The sequence below is a fragment of the Stegostoma tigrinum genome, chromosome 5, assembly GCF_030684315.1.
Source record: "Stegostoma tigrinum isolate sSteTig4 chromosome 5, sSteTig4.hap1, whole genome shotgun sequence".
Classification (NCBI taxonomy): domain Eukaryota; kingdom Metazoa; phylum Chordata; class Chondrichthyes; order Orectolobiformes; family Stegostomatidae; genus Stegostoma; species Stegostoma tigrinum.
The window spans coordinates 96,769,999-96,787,360 of NC_081358.1; the positions used below are offsets into that span (position 1 = coordinate 96,769,999).

The 17,362-nt window shown below is 45.0% G+C and overlaps 1 protein-coding gene across 1 annotated transcript in view; it reads left to right on the forward strand.

Annotated features, from left to right (window-relative positions):
- LOC125451822 (unconventional myosin-Id-like) overlaps positions 1–17,362 on the forward strand; it is a 136,208-nt gene that overhangs the window by 56,992 nt on the left and 61,854 nt on the right. The gene's annotated exons all lie outside the window — the stretch shown is intronic.

Genomic DNA, 17,362 nt, shown 5'->3' on the forward strand with positions numbered 1-17,362 from the left:
TTTGTGTCATCCCCAAACTTACTAACCAAACATCCTACATCCACATCTAAACCATTTATATAAATGATAAAAAGCAGTGGACCCAGCACTGATTCTTGTGGCACACTGCTGGTCACAGACTTCCAGTCTGGAAAGCAACCCTCCACCGCCACCCTCTGTCTTCTACCTTTGAGCCAGTTCTGTACCCAAATGCCTAGTTCCCCCTGTATTCCATGTGATCTAACCTAGCTTAACCAGTCTACCGTGAGGAACCTTGTTGAATGCCTTACTGAAGTCCACATAGATCACATCCTTTCCCAAAAAAAACGAGGTGACGTATTTTTCCAACATATCAGTCAGCGTCAGTGCCTGGTGACCACAGGTTGCTGCATGTTTGAACCAGCCATCATTTAAATGTGTGTTCAACACAAAGGATCCATTCCCCTCGAGTCTTCATCAACACAAGTCATCATCAACAAAGTACCAGCCTCAGCTGGTTGCTCTTAGCCCAACTCTCATGCCACTTCGGAACCTCAATGCATGACTTTGGCATTCAAGGATATATAAGACTTGCATGCTTCCCTCAGGTTGCTTTATGTGCAGGAATATATAGTTTTCATGTATCTTGCAAAGAATGTTTCTTATGGTGCTTGGAGATTAGATTGCTTTCTCTGCTCTCTGTGCTTACTTGGAAACTGCCAGCCACTGTGGCTTACACTTTTTTTTTGCCCAGAGTGAGCAGCTCGTCATGTGGCAAAACACTACAAAATAAAGGGGGTGGGTGGGGTGAACATTTCACTGCTTGACACTAGATTAAAATTAGATTAGACTTGCAACATGTATCAGCAATTTATGTGGCAAAAAGAATTGTATGTGCTTCAAGCAATTGGCCAGGTAATAATGTCAAAGGGGACCAGCCATCAGAAGGCTTAAGGGCGACTATAGTCAATCAGGGAGGGCTGTCACACTTAGTCAGGTGTTTGTCCAATTCTAGTTCTGGGGGTTGGCCGCAGTCTGTCAGGCACTTGATCCTATTGGCTAAGATCACCATGAAAATCTATACTTCTCAACATTTCTCTTTGCTTGAGGCATAGCCATCCTCAAGTTAAGCTCACCACCAGTATGGTCTCTCCACAACCTTCTGCAGCAATGAGTTCCTCGGATCTACCATTCTCTGGTTGAAAAAGTTCCTCTTCATCTTTGCTCTAAATGGACGGTCCCTTCATTCTGAGGTGTGCCCTCTGGTCCTGGTCTCTCCTATGATTGGGAATGTCTTTTTCATGTCTAGCTTATCCAGGGATCCCAGTGTCCTGTAAATTTCAATGAGTTGCCCCACCATTCTCCTATGTTCCGTCAAGTATAGACACAGAATTCTCAACTGCTCATCATATGACAAAACCTTCATTCCCGGGATCATTCTTGGAAACCTGCTCTTGAGACCCCCTTCAAGTCCAACAGGTCCTTCCTTAGATACAGGATCCAAAATAAATCATGATATTCTAAATGTGATCTGGCCAGGGCCTTATACAGCCTCAGTGGAACATCCCTGCTCTTATTTTCTGGACCTCTCAAAATGAATGTTAAAATTTGACTTCCTAACTACCAACTGAATCTATGTGTTAACCTTAATAGAATTCTGAGGTAAAACTCCTAAGTCCTTTTGTGTTTTAGATTCCTGAAGCTTTTCCCATTTAAAAAATAAGCTACCCTTCTTTTCTTCCTACATAAGTATATAACCTCACACTTTCCCACATTGTATTTCATTTACCATTTGTTTATCCAATCTGCTGGCCTGTCCAAGTCCTTCTGAAGCCTTCCCACTTTCTCAATGCTTTCTGTCTCTCCACCTATCTTTGTGTCATCTGCAAACGTAGCAACAATGACTTCAGCTCCTTCGTCAAGATCGTTAAAGTATAATGTGAATAGTTGTGGCCCCAACACTGACCCCTGCTGAGCGCCACAATGTATTCGCTGCTATGCTGAAAAAAAGCGCCATATCCCTACAGTCTGTCTTCTACCAATCAGCCAATCCTCTATCGAGGCCAAAACCTTGTCCCTACCACCATGGGCTGGTATCTTAGCAGCCTCCTGTGTGGCACCTTATCAATGGTCTTCTGGAAGTCCAAATAGATCATGTCCATTGGCTCTCCTTTGTCTAACTTGTTCAATTGCACAGGAAGGGTGACAGTGAGCCTGGGTGCATAATTAATGAGATGTAGAATTAATGATGAGTACATTGCCTGAAAGAGGTCATTCTGAATCTCACTTAACAAAAGACTAACTGAACATGGAAAAATCCAGGGTAAAATCCAAAAAAATATCAAATCAGAGAGGAATTGAATGCTGAGATTGGTGAGAGTAAAATCAGTAACAGAAGTCAAAGTTCCAGCCTCTGAAGGCAAGCACCGCTGCAAGGATAGAAATTATTATATTTTTATATTATATAAAATCATATCAAATAATACATTGAAGAGTGGCAGTGTAATATCCAGTTTTATAAAAGGCTCATCTAGGCAACTACTTATCAACTGAGGAAAACTTTGGTATCTTATTAAGGAAGAAATGGCAGCAAATCTAGACAAAGGGAAAGTGAAACCTATTCTGTTGTTTGAAGAAGTAGCAAATCTTATAGATGGGGAAATGCATTGTATATGGTGTGCATAGATTTCAAAAAGTCTTTGACAAGGTAGTGCGCAGAAGATTATTAGACATGTTTAAGCTTAGACTTGGCAAAGGTAAAGTCACCATAGTCCAACCAGACCAATTTTTCCATAGTCAGTTAATCTCTCGTCAAGTGAGATCCATGGCGCCATTTCTGTAATGTCTCAGAAGGACATCCCTCTGGAAAGCTTCTGCCTCATTAACACCACACCACATTAATTATGCTTGTTGTCACCCTTCCCGTGCAATTGCACAGGAGGATAGGCAGACGTACTTAACACCACCTGAACCATATTGGACCATAAGACCATGCAGCTTCGTCAAGAGAGTGGGTCATGCCTGATAAAATATGGGTCAATAGGAAAGAAGTATTGGAAATAGTAAAGATGAGACTGAATGGGTAGGAGTAGACTGAGTCCAGTGGCTGAAAGGACAAGAATACGTCTGTAGATATGATAATTTAGGAAGGGAATAAGTAAATACTTTCACACAAACTGTTGTGAGGCAGTGGGATTCACCTCCAGGATTAGTTATTGAGGCAAAAACTACTTCAGCTATCAAGAAAGGCAAAAATAAGAATTGACAGGCTATGAGAATGGGAAATGTAATTGGGGCGATTTTTCTCCCTTGCAGGTAAATAGTTGATGTGGTCTGGATGGCCGTGGTCTGTTGTAATTTAGTTGGTATTATACCCCTTATAGACTTAAGTTGCAAGAAAGAACTGAATAAGTAGAATTCCAGCTTTGCTGGCAAAGTTCAGCAGATTTGGCACCACCTGTGAAGCAAAAATCAGAGTTAAAGTTTTGGGTCTTGTGACTCTTCCTCAGAACGAAAACAGACCCGAAATGTTAACTCTGATTTTTCTTCACAGATGCTGCCAAATTTGCTGAGCTTTTCCAGTTATTTCTGTCTTTGATTCTGATTTAAAGCACCCAAGAGTTCTTTCAGTTTTTATTTAAAGTTCCAGCTTCGATTGGCATTGCCAACCATCCCTGTCTCAAAGATAATTCTTGGTGCTCAGTCCCTGATTAAAGCTGGATTTGAACTGATTTAGGCATTACATTTTCTTTTTAGCATAGTGGTCCAGTTTTGTTCCATCAATCAGCCACCTTGACATCAATACAGATCCAACACATTTCTCCCTGAAGGATGCAACTCTATTAAAAATGTTATTCCGATAGATTTTGAGATCTCAAATAACTTAATTTCATTCAATGTAGAAGTTTTGATTATGTTGGAGAGGTGATCAGGATTACTGCTAGTCAGCTCCATTACACACACAACTGTACAGTTACATGAAGCAACTCAAAGATGGGTATTAATAAGAGATTTTTATTTGAAAGCATGGTTCACTCGAAGTGTTATACTTAAAACATCCAATAGAGGGCACTGAGACTATAAACTTAATACCAGCGAATTCTTGGGAGTCAAATTCAATAGGCCCTGAAAGCAGTTGCAAGGAACAAGATGCATTATACAGTGGTAAGAGCATGCCAATATCATGCTGCCTGCACATTATGACTGCAGCTGACATCCAAGCCTTATCCCTTACCTCACTGCAATATTCACGCTTCCTTCTCTTGCCCATTGTCATCTTTATTTTTGAGAAATATATCTATTTCTTTCTAATATATTCAGTGGCATGGCTTCCACAGCCTTATGTGGTAGAGAATTTCACAGCTTCACCATTCTCTGAGTGAAGAAACTTCTTTTTCTCTCAGTTCTACCCTGTGCCGTAGACCGTGACTCCTTCTTCTAGACTCCACGGATCGGGAGCAACATAATCGCTGCATCCGGTCCATCCAGCCCTGTGTGAATCATATAACTTCAATGAGACTCCCTGTCGTTCTTCCAAACTCTAATGAATAGAAGCCTAGTCAACCCAATCTCTCCTTCTGCAACAATCCGACCATCCAAGAATCAGTTTGGTGAACATATGCTGCACTCCCCCTATGGCAAGTAAATCATCTCTTAAATAAGGAGACTAAAACTACACACAGTATTCCAGGTGTTGTCTCACTTAGGCCCTGTACAGCTGTAATAAGATTTACATATACGAGTACTCAAGTCCTTTTGCACTAAAGGTAAACATACCATTTCTTATCCTTACTGCTTTCAGCGACTGATATAAATGGATACCCATATCTGCCTGTACATCATAATTTGCCAAGCTATCATCATTTAAATACTACTCTGCCTTTCTGTTTCTCTAATCAAAATGGACAACTTCACACTTACCCACACTGTACTGCATCTGTTATCTACTGCCCACTCACTCAATCTGCCAAATCGCTCAGAAACATCCTTACTTCCTCCTCATTATTCGTAAACCCACCTACTTTTGACTCATCATTAAACATGGAAATATCACACTTCATCCATATGATATATACAGGTATTGTGAATAGCTGGAGCTCAAGCACTGGCAAATATTTAGGGAGATAGAGTCATCAATTGTGCAGCACAGAAACTCGTGCATGCCGACCAAATACCCTAAATAAATCTTGTCCCATTTGCCAGCGTCTGGCCTGTATCCCTCTAAACCCTTCATATTCATATATTCACCCAGATGCCTTTTAAATGTTGTAATTGTACCAGCCTCCACCACTTACTCTGACAGTTCATTCCACACACGCATCACCCTCTGCATGAAAAAGTTAGCCCTGAGGTCCTTTTTAAATCTTTCCCCTTTTACCTTAAACCTATGCTCTCTAGTTTTGGAATCCTTTATTCTGGGGAAAAAAAACCCTTGGCTATTCATCCTATCCTTGCCCCTCACGATTTGCTAAACCTCTATAAGGTCACCCCTCAGCCTCCAACACTCCAGGGAAAGTAAACCCAGTCTATTCAGCATCTCCCTAAATACTACTATACCTTTCAATTAAAGTACATTCCTGAGAGGAAGAGGAATTGTCAAAAGGTGAAAGATCTCTTTGGTTTAACAAGGAAGTCAAGGATAACATAAAGGCAAAAACTAGGGCATTTCATACTGCAAAAGTTAGTAGCACTCTGTTGGGTTGGGATAACGTTAGACATCAGCAAAGAGTTACTAAGAGCAAAATCAAAAAAGTTAAGATGAACTACAAAAGGAAATTAGGAGAAAACATAAGCACTGATACCAAAAGCTTCTATGAGAATATAAAAGGAAGAAAATGGTGAAAGAAAACATTGGCCTTTAGAAGATGAAAGTGACGAAGTAATAATGGGAAAATCAGAAATGGCAGAGGCACTAAGCCAATATTTTCAGAGATAATGGGAACTGCAGATGCTGGAGAATTCCAAGATAATAAAATGTGAGGCTGGATGAACACAGCAGGCCAAGCAGCATCTCAGGAGCACAAAAGCTGACGTTTCGGGCCTAGACCCTTCATCAGAGAGGGGGATGGGGAGAGGGAACTGGAATAAATAGGGAGAGAGTGGGAGGCGGACTGAAGATGGAGAGTAAAGAAGATAGGTGGAGAGAGTATAGGTGGGGAGGTAGGGAGGGGATAGGTCAGTCCAGGGAAGACAGACAGGTCAAGGAGGTGGGATGAGGTTAGTAGGTAGATGGGGGTGCGGCTTGGGGTGGGAGGAAGGGATGGGTGAGAGGAAGAACCGGTTAGGGAGGCAGAGACAGGTTGGACTGGTTTTGGGATGCAGTGGGTGGGGTGGAAGAGCTGGGCTGGTTGTGTGGTGCAGCGAGGGGAGGGGACGAACTGGGCTGGTTTAGGGATGCAGTTGGGGAATGGGAGATTTTGAAACTGGTGAAGTCCACATTGATACCGTTAGGCTGCAGGGTTCCCAGGCGGAATATGAGTTGCTGTTCCTGCAACCTTCGGGTGGTATCATTGTGGCACTGCAGGAGGCCCATGATGGACATGTCATCTAAAGAATGGGAGGGGGAGTGGAAATGGTTTGCGACTGAGAGGTGCAGTTGTTTGTTGCGAACTGAGCGGAGGTGTTCTGCAAAGCGGTCTCCAAGCCTCCGCTTGGTTTCCCCAATGTAGAGGAAGCCACCACCGGGTACAGTGGATGCAGTATACCACATTGGCAGATGTGCAGGTGAACCTCTGCTTAACGTGGAATGTCATCTTGGGGCCTGGGATAGGGGTGAGGGAGGAGGTGTGGGCACAAGTGTAGCATTTCCTGCGGTTGCAGGGGAAGGTGCCGGGTGTGGTGGGGTTGGAGGGCAGTGTGGAGCGAACAAGGGAGTCACAGAGAGAGTGGTCTCTCCGGTAAGCAGACAGGGGTGGGGATGGAAAAATGTCTTGGGTGGTGGGGTCGGATTGTAAATGGCGGAAGTGTCGGAGGATGATGCGTTGTATCCGGAGGTTGGTAGGGTGGTGTGTGAGAACGAGGGGGATCCTCTTTGGGCGGTTGTGGCGGGGGCGGGGTGTGAGGGATGTGTTGCGGGAAATGCGGGAGACGCAGTCAAGGGCATTCTCAATCACTGTAGGGGGAAAGTTGCGGTCCTTGAAGAACTTGGACATCTGGGATGTGCGGGAGTGGAATGTCTTATCGTGGGAGCAGATGCGGCGGAGGCGGAGGAATTGGGAATAAGGGATGGAATTTTTGCAGGAGGGTGGGTGGGAGGAGGTGTATTCTAGGTAGCTGTGGGAGTCGGTGGGCTTGAAATGGACATCAGTTACAAGGTGGTTGCCTGAGATGGAGACTGAGCGGTCCAGGAAGGTGAGGGATGTGCTGGAGATGGCCCAGGTGAACTGAAGGTTGGGGTGGAAGGTCTACCTACTAACCTCATCCCACCTCCTTGACCTGTCCGTCTTCCCTGGACTGACCTATCCCCTCCCTACCTCCCCACCTATGCTCTCTCCACCTATCTTCTTTACTCTCCATCTTCGGTCCGCCTCCCCCCTCTCCCTATTTATTCCAGTTCCCTCTCCCCAAGCCAATATTTTGTCTCTGTTTACCCAGTAGAAGATAATAATTTCTTCTCCAAAGCTGCAGTGACTACAGAGGAACTTAGTGAAATTACTATAACTAGGAAGCAGGTATTAAGTAAACTGATGGGATTAAAGGCAGATAAAGTCACCAGGGCCCAATGGTTTGAGTATTAAAGGGGGTGGCAGCAGAGATAATGAATGCATTAGCTTTAACATTCCAAAATTTCCTGATTCTGGAAAAGAACATAGAACATGGAACAGTACAGGCCCTTCGGCCCACGATGTTGTGCTGGCCTATTTTTCTACTAAAATCAATTTACCCTGGATATCCTACATTTTACTATCCTCCATGTCCCTATCCAAGAACTGCTTAAAAGTCTCTAAAGTATCTGACTCCACCACCGCTGCCAGCAGCACATTCCACACGCCCACCACTCTCTAAAGAATCTACCTCCGACATCTCCCCTACATCTTCCTACAACCACCTTAAAATTATGCCCCCTCATAATAGTCATTTCCACCCTAAGAAAAAGTCTCTGACTATCCAATCTATCTATGCCTCTCATCATTTTGTACACCCCTATCAAATCGCCACTCATCCTTCTTCGCTCCAATGAAAAAAGCCCTAGCTCCCTCAACCTTTTCTCATGAAACCTGTCCACCAATCCAGCAGCATTCTGGTAAATTTCCGCCACGCTCTCTCTAAAGCTTCCACTTCCTTCCTATAATGAGGTGACCAGAACTGAACACAATATTCCAAGTGTGGTCTAACCAGAGTTTTATAGAGTTGCAGCATAACCCCGCAGCTCTTAAACTCATTTCCCCTGCCAATAAAAGCCAAAACACCATACGCCTTCTTTACAACCCTATCAACTTGGGTCGCAACTTTGAGGGATCTATGAACATGGACCCAAGATCCCTCTGTTCCTCCACACTGCTAAGAATCCTGTCATTAACCCCGTATTCTGCATTCAAATTTGACCTTCCAAAATGAATCACTTCACACTTTTCTGGTCTAAATTCCATCTGTCACTTCTTTGCCCAGCTCTGCATCCAGTCAATATCCTGTTGCACACTACAACAGCCGTCCACACTGTCCACGACTCCACCAACTTTCATGTAATCAGCAAACTTACAAACTCACCCTTCTACTTCCTCATCCAAGTCATTTATAAAGATCACAAAGTGCAGAGGTCCCAGACAGATCCCTGTGGAATGCCAATGGTTACCAAGCTCCAGGCTGAATACTTTCCATCTACTACCACCCTCTGTATTCTATTGGACAGCCAGTTCTATGTCCAGACAGCCAAATTTCCCTGAATCCCAAGTCTTCTTACTCTCTGAATGAGCCTACCATGAGGAACCTTATCAAATGTCTTGCTAAAATCCATATACACCACCTCCAATGCTCTGCCACCTTCAATGTGTTTTGTCACATCCTCAAAGAATTCAGTAAGGCTTCTGAGGCATGACCTGCCCCTCACAAAGCCATGCTGACTATTTCTAATTAAACTGTGCTTTTCCAAATAATCATAAATACTATTTCTCAGAATCCTCTCCAATAATTTGCCCACCATAGAAGTAAGACTGACCGGTCTGTAATTTCCAGGATTATCCCTATTCCCTTTCTTGAACAAGGTAATGACATTTGCCACCCTCCAATCATCTGGTACTATCCCAGTGGACAGGGAGGATGCAAAGATCATTGCCAAAGGGGCAGAAGTCTCTTTCCTTGCTTCCCGTAGTGACCTTGGTTATATCCCATCTGGCCCAGGGGACTAATCTATCCTCATGTTTTTCACAATTTCTAGCACAATCTCCTTCCTAACATCAACCTGACCAAGCATATCTGCCTGTTTCATGCTGTCTTCACAATTGTCAAGGTCCCTCTCATTTGTGAATATTGAAGCAAAGCATTCATCAAGGACCTCCCCTACCTCCTCTGACTCCATACACAAGTTCCTTCCGCTATCCCTGATTGACCCTACCCTCAGCCTGGTAATCCTCTTGTTCTTCACATAAGGATAGAACGCCTTGTGATTTCCCCTGATCCTACCTGCCAAGGTCGTCTCAAACTCCCTTCTTACTCTCCTAAGTCCATTCTTCAGTTCCTTCCTGGCTACCTTGTAAACCTCTAGAGCCCTGTACAATCCTTGCTTCCTCAACCTTAAGTAAGCTTCCTTCTTCCTCTTGACTAGGTGTTCCACATGCCCTGTCACCCAAGGTTCCTTCACCTTACCATCCTTTCCTTGCCTCAGTGGGACAAACCTATCCAGTGCCTGTAGCAACTGCTCCCTAAACAACTTCCATATCTATCGAGCACTTCCCTGAGAACCTCTGGAAAAGGACATTTGTACCTAGCTAATGTACAACATTTTTCAAAAAAGATGTGCAAAATGTGGGAAACTAAAGAACAGCTAATTTGAGCTCTGTAGTGGGGAAGTTTCTGGAGTTAATCATGAAGGAGAAGATAGCTGCACACTTGGAAAAACAAAGCTCCAATCACCAGGTGTCAGTAGTTTCATAAAGGGAAATTTGTGCTTGACAATCTTGCTGGAGTTTTTAGAGAATGTAACCAGCAATTTGGATGCTGGGGACCCAGTGGATCTGCTAAACCTAGACTTCCAAAGGTGTTTGACAAAATTCTGCATGAAAGTCGATCCAGAAGGCTAGATCCCAAGGGTTAAGGGTAGAGTATTGGCTTGGATAGAGGAATGGTTGACTGTTAGAAAGCAAACAATCGGGAATAATGGGTCCTTTACTGGATGGCGAACTGTAATTAGTGAGATCCCACAGGGTTCAGATCTACGGCCTCAACTATTTTCAATCTGTAAAAATTATCTACAGGGACAGAGTGTAACGTAGCAAAATTCAAGGACGATACTAAAATCAGGCTTTATTTGGAGATAAAGAGTTTACAGATGGACTTTAATAAGCTAGGAAAATAGGCCAGAATCTGCATATAGTTTAATGTGGATTGCAAGGTTGTTCATTTTGAATGGGAAAATAAAAGGGCGGATTATTGTTTAAATAGGAAGCAAATTCAAACTGTGTCAGTGTAAAGGGATCTGGGCATCTTTGTGCATGAATCATAGAGAGTGGGTTTACAGGTGCAGCACATAATTACAAAGGCAAATGGAATCCTGGCATTTATTACAAAAGAACTGAATTATAGCAGCAAAAAAAAATGCTGTGTTACAATCATTTGATGAGACCACACCTGGAATATTGTGTTCAGTTTTGATCTTCTTACTTGAGGAAGGATACAGTGGTGTTGAAGCTGTTCAGTGAGGGTTCACCAGGTTGATTGCAGGGATTGTAGGGATTCTGGTTTGCGATCAGTAATCTGCTGATTTTTAGGTGGTTTGAATCACCTGCATATTCCTGGTTCTGACACTGAACTTAATTTAGGAACATGAAGTGAAGAAGGCAGTAAACAGGTGTTTCAGGGCAAAGAATCTTTGCATTTATTAAATCCAAAGGTGAGCACATCACAAGAAATAAAAAGGCACAAGTAATAAACAGGGAAATAAAACCAAGGTGAATAAAATTACAAGAGTTAAAAAGGCAGATTCAAAACAGCGAAGCTGACACTATCAGTTATTCACTTAATACAGGTTAATTATTATTAGAAACTAAACAGTGGTTTCAAACATACACTTTAATCAGACTTCCTGACCTTGGTGTGCTCAACACTGTCATCAACCCACCTTCCCTCCCTGCTAGCTAGGTCGCTACTTTGGGTCTCGAGGAAATAGGCTCACCGCTGGGGATAAAAACAGTTTTGAAATACAGCTGTGATCAGAGATAATGGGAACTGCAGGTGCTGGAGAATCCAAGATAACAAAGTGTGGAGCTGGATGAACACAGCAGGCCGAGCAGCATCTCAGGAGCACAAAAGCTGACGTTTCAGGCCTATACCCTCTCTGATGAAGGGTCTAGGCCCGAAACGTCAGCTTTTGTGCTCCTGAGATGCTGCTTGGCCTGCTGTGTTCATCCAGCTTCACACTTTGTCATCTTTGAAATACAGCCTGGCTGTTTCCACTTGCTGTAGCCAGTGCTACACTGAAGAGTTCAGATGGTGTTGGGTCTGGTTCGAGAACTTGGGCTTTCTTACTTTGTGGTGCTTTTATGAGCTGGTTTTCACCTCAGGATGTTTCTGAGGCCTTGTGAGTTGTGCCGGTGGTTTGCAGAGGGCGCCGGTCGTTAGATCTGCTCGTCGTGGTTGGTTGCTGTTGGTTCCCCTGGTGCGGAACAGCCCTGTGTCGGTGGGTTTCAGGGAGGTACTTGTGCAGATAGCTTTCAGGGAGAGTAGCTGCCAGGATGCCTCTTCTGTTGATAGCTGCAGAGATGGCTCTCTCTTTCTTCCAGATCAGGGCCAGCAGTTATATAGACCGGGTGCTCCATTGTTAGCTCGCAAATCTGTTGAGCTATTGTTCCTCCTCTCAGGGCTGAATGGGCTTCCTGAGCACTGGAGTAGGTGGGAATGGTTTTGTGTGTGAGGTGAATGGTTTTGATGGGTTTCAAATGCCCAGCATTTCCCTTGGATGGGTATCTGTTCAGTTCACAGAGTGGTATGAAGGCTTTTAATGTCCAAGGTGAAACAGGTTTGCATGTAGCACCATGGTGTAGAATGTTCAGTCATGTTGTGCCTGAGCACTGATTGGAATTGAATGTGTTTATATACGTGTGTAGGCTCCAAAGGGTCTGAAGTTCTTGAGGTTGTTTGTTTCCTGCAGACTGGCTTGTGTTGTTTGTAGCTGAGGCATGAATGGGTGTTTCCCTTTAATTTCAGTTTGCTAACTCCTGTCCCAGATATCTACCCCTGGATTCGTATATTTCCCACTTTGTCTCAGCCAGCCTCTTCCTGGTTCAGTTGCAGCCCATGGTTTCTGTAGTCCCAGTGGCTTTAATCCAATATTATATAACTTCCACAACTTCTGCCTTTGGAGGGTTTTAAGTCCAGGTTATGATCCAGGGGACGATAGGAGAGGGTGTCAAAAAGTTGGCACCTGGCCTCAGCTATGTAAAGGTCAGTGCACCATACCACTACTGTGCCTCCCTCATCTGCGGGTTTGAGGGTGAAGTTAGGGTTGACGTGGGGGGAGCAGAGGGCTGCATGCTCCATGGGGGAGAAGTTGGAGTGAGTGAGAGAGGCGCTCAACCTTTCCACCCCTACTGCCCCTTTATTATGACCCCACCCCTGACCACCAAAACATCATCTCCCAAACGATTCATAACCTCATCACCTCAGGTGACTTCCAGCCTACAACTTCCAATGTCATTGTTCCCCAGCCCACACCGCCCGCTCTATCTCCTTCCCAAAATCCATAAACCTGACTGTCCTGGCTGACCCATTGTCTCTGCCTGCTCCTGCCCCACCGAACTTATCTCCGTTTACCTTGACTCTGCTTTATACCCCCTGGTCCACAAACTCTTCACCTATGTGTGGGACACCACCCGTGCCCTCCACCTCCTCCATGACTTCCAATTCCCTGGCCCCAAACACCTCATCTTCACTATGGACATCCAATCCCTGTACACTTTCATCCCCCATGCAGATGGACTAAAAGCTTTTAGCTTCTTCCTCCCCCGCCGGCCCAACCAGTCCCCCTCCACCAACACCCTCATCCGCTAAACCAAACTCGTCCTCACCCTTAACAACTTCTCCTTTAACTCCTCCCTCTTCCTACAGGCTAAAGGGGGTGGCCATGGTTACCCGCATGGGCCCAAGCTATGCCTGCCTCTTTGTAGTTTACGTGGAACAATCCCTCTTTCTGCAGCAGCACTGGCCCTAAACCCCACCTCTTCCTCCGTTACATTGATGACTGTATCGGAGCTACCTTGTGCTCCCACGAGGAGCATGAACAGTTCATCCACTTCACCAACACCTTCCACATCAACCCCAAGCTCACTTGGACCATCTCCAATACCTCCCTCTCCTTCCTGGACCTCTCCATCTCCGTCTCTAGTGACTGCCTCAAAACCGACATCCATTTCAAGCCCACCGACTCCTACAGCTACCTGGGCTACAGCTCATCTCACCCACCTTCCTGCAAGAATGCAATCCCCTATTCCCAATTCCTCCACTTCAGCCGCGTCTGCTTCCAAGATGAGGCATTCCACTCCCGAACATCCCAGGTGTTCTCTTCTTTCAAGGACCTCGACTTCCCCTTTTAGATAGTTGGAAATGCTCTGGACCACATGTCTTACTTTTCCCGCACCTCAACTCTCACACCCCATCCCACCAACAAAAAAAAGACAGAATCCTCTTGTCCTCACATATCACCCTACTAACCTTCGTATTCAACGTATCATTCTCCATCACTTCTGCCACCTGCAATCTGACCCCACAACCAAGGATATGTTTCCCTCCCCAGCCCTATTGCCTTCCATAGGGGCTGCTCTCTCCATGAATCCCTTGTTCACTCCACACTCCCCACTAGCCCCACCACCCCCGGCACCTTTCCCTACAACCACAGGAAGTGCTACACCTGCCCTTACACCTCCTCCCTCACCTCCATTCCAGGCATCAAACAAACTTTCCACATCGGACAGAGGTTCACCTGCACATTCGCTAACATGGCCTACTGCATCCGCTGCTCCTGATGTGATCTCCTCTACATCGGTAAGGCCAAACAGAGGCTTGGAGACCGCTTTGCAGATCAAAAGCATTCTGTTCACGTCAAACGATAACACTTTGCAGTTGCGAGCCACTTCAACACCCCCTCCCACTCCCTGGGCGAGAGTCCATCCTGGGCCTCTGCCAGTGTCACAATGACACCACCCCATATTCCACTTTGGGACCCCACAACCCAATGGCTTAAATTTACCAGTTGCAAATTCTCCCTGTTCCCCATCCTCATCCCATGACCAACCCTCACTCTCAGCCCAGCCTCCTTGAACTGACACAATCTGTCCATCTTCTCTCCCACTTATCCGCTCATCCTATCTCACTGACCAATCCCCACCATTTCCGACCTGGACTCAACTATCACCATCCCCACCCCCAGCCCTCCTCTCTCTGAGATAACAAGGCTTAGAGCTGGATAAACACAGCAAGCCAAGCAGCATCAGAGAAGCAGGAGAGCTGATGTTCGGCCTAGAGATGGGTCTAGGCCCGAAACGTCAGCTCTCCTGCTCCTCTGATGCTGCTTGGCGTGATGTGTTCATCCAGCTCTACACCTTGTTATCTCAGATTCTTCAGCATCTGCAGTTCCTACTACCTCCTCTCTCTAGTTATTTCAGAGCTCCCTTCCCACTCCCATGTTTCTGAAGAAGGTTCCTGACTCAAAATGTCAACTTTCCTGTTGCTCTCATGCTGCCTGGCCTGCTGTGTTCCTCCATCTCCACACTGTGTTATCTCTGACTCCAGTGTCAGCAGTTCTTGCTATCACTGAGTGAGATGAGGAGAAACTCCTTCTCTCAGAGGGTTCTGAATCTGTGGAACTCACTGCCCCAGAGTCGAGTGGAGGCAGAATAAATCAACAGATTCAATAAAGAAATAGATATGTTTCTGATGTAAAGTGGGATAAAGGACCCTGTGGAACAGGAGAGTGGAGTTGAAACCAGGATAAGATCAGTCGTGATCATGTTAAATGGCAGAATGGGCTGAAGGGCTGAAATACCTACTCCCACTCCTAATTCCCATATTCCCATGATCCTTGGAGTACCCCACTGCCATCACTCCAAAAAAAATCAATCTGTTCATGAAATGGCATCTTGGGGTTGCAAGCATCTGCGAGGCTATCACAGACTGAAGGTAGACCATGCTATTTAAAGACAGTTTGCACCTATTAAATGTGAAGGTGCATATTGGATGTATCTGGCGCAGAAAGTACCTGGAGTTGTGTGTGTGAACAGATACCATGCACTAATGTTCCCAGACTAAATAGTAGAGCTTCTTTACAGAAGAAGGGAGATTGCCTATCCATTGGGGAATAAGAGACCTTCCAGATTGACACCACAAAGGTGAGCACACAGCTGTGACAGCCAATCCACCTGCATCTGGATGCAGTGCCAAAAGAAGCTCCATTTCATTTCCTCACTCTTTCATGGCGTTGCTTATCCCTAATTATCCCTGTTTGGCTAGGCCATCTCAGACTTAACCACATCACTGTGGATCTGGAATTAATACAAACTATACAAGGTAAGAATGGCAGATTTCCTTCCCTCTGGAACATCAATGAACGAGACATGCTTTTACAACAATCAACAATAGTTTCACCATTTCTGAGATACATTTTCACGTCAAGATTTATTCACTGAATTTAAATTCTAGCAGCTGCTGGGGTGGGATTTGAATCCGCATCCGTAGCTTTCATATTATCCTGAGCTTCTTGATTACTAGTCCAGTGACACAATTAGTATATGACTATGTCCCCCATATGGTCCCACGTGGGTGTAAATAGCGTAGTTTTACAACTAAACTTGCCTGCATTGTTCACCTGCCCATCTTTACTCACTGACCCGCAATCAATAATACTTCATATCCATAGCTTCACCATACTTCGCATTGCTGAAAGCCTCACACCCACATCTTACAGCTCACACACACTCTATCAGCTATTCAACAAATACAAGTGCATCACAACCAGAGGAAGCACCAACTAATTGTCAGGTAATAGGTTGCATGTCCTCACCTGAATATAGGTGATGGTGCTGGTCATTAGAGTGATTATGACTGAGGCCATGCTTGCTGACAAGGTGAAAACCATTGATAATGGCGATATCTGCAAAAGTGAATCTTTCTCTCATATCCCAGTTGCTCCTCATTCTACAACCTCTGTAGATTTACAAGCTGAAGATGGTATAAGCATGCAGCTCCTGCCTTTACCTCTCCTCCACTCACAACAACCCTTCTGTTCTGCATTTCTCCTTTCAGATGCCTAAGAGCTGCCAACTAATCAGGCAGTGGTGCAGGACTAAGAAGGGCCAGAGGAAGAAGAGGCTGATAATGCAACACCCTCATTCACTCTGAATCTCATAGCCATCATTTCAGATACTGACATTCTACACTTTAGAGGAAGGCTTAGAGGCTGCATCAGCATGTAGTGAGATATCAGACAAAACTAGCCTGACCACAGAGGGGAATGAAAGCAAGGTGTCAACTCACAGGCTCTGCTGCAGATGATTCAGATGGGAATTCAGTTGGGGAATTATAAGAACAGGCTGGTAGGTACATAGAGCAATGTGTGGTACATTGACAGGTGTACCAGCTATCCTATGTTCAATGCTGATGACCATGAAGAATTCCACCAGAAGTTTGCACATCGATGGTTGCAGGAATGGAATTACTGGGCAATTGCTCTACCACACTCTGAACCTAGGCACGATGCAGCGTCTGAGGGCTGCCACTCTTTGGATTCTCATGGTGACCCAGATGCTTACAGTACAGTGGCCTGTCACAGAATGAAGAGTCATAACTGCTGCTAGAATAGTGGACATGGAGAAGCATGAAGTACTCAGTGTGGTCTCACATCAGCTGGATGCTGAGGGAGTGAAGCCCTTTCTGGTACATCTCTAAATTTACACGCAACATCCCTAAAGCAACGTCCATGCATTTAGTGCCTGCCCCAACACCACGGGGAAGCTGAAGCCGACTCTGCTTGCCCTTGTCCTCAAAGATTGCATGAAATGCTTTGAGCCCCCTTTACTTGCTGAGTCACCATGATCTCCCTTACAAAACAGTGACAGGTGAAATGAGAGATGTCAAAAATGCCTGACGTCAAAATATTTATGCCCACAATCATTTTCACACACACTGGCAATGCTATCATGACCTGGCCTCTATATTATACAATCATTGTTAGATTTCAGTACGATCTTCCTTAGTGAAGTGC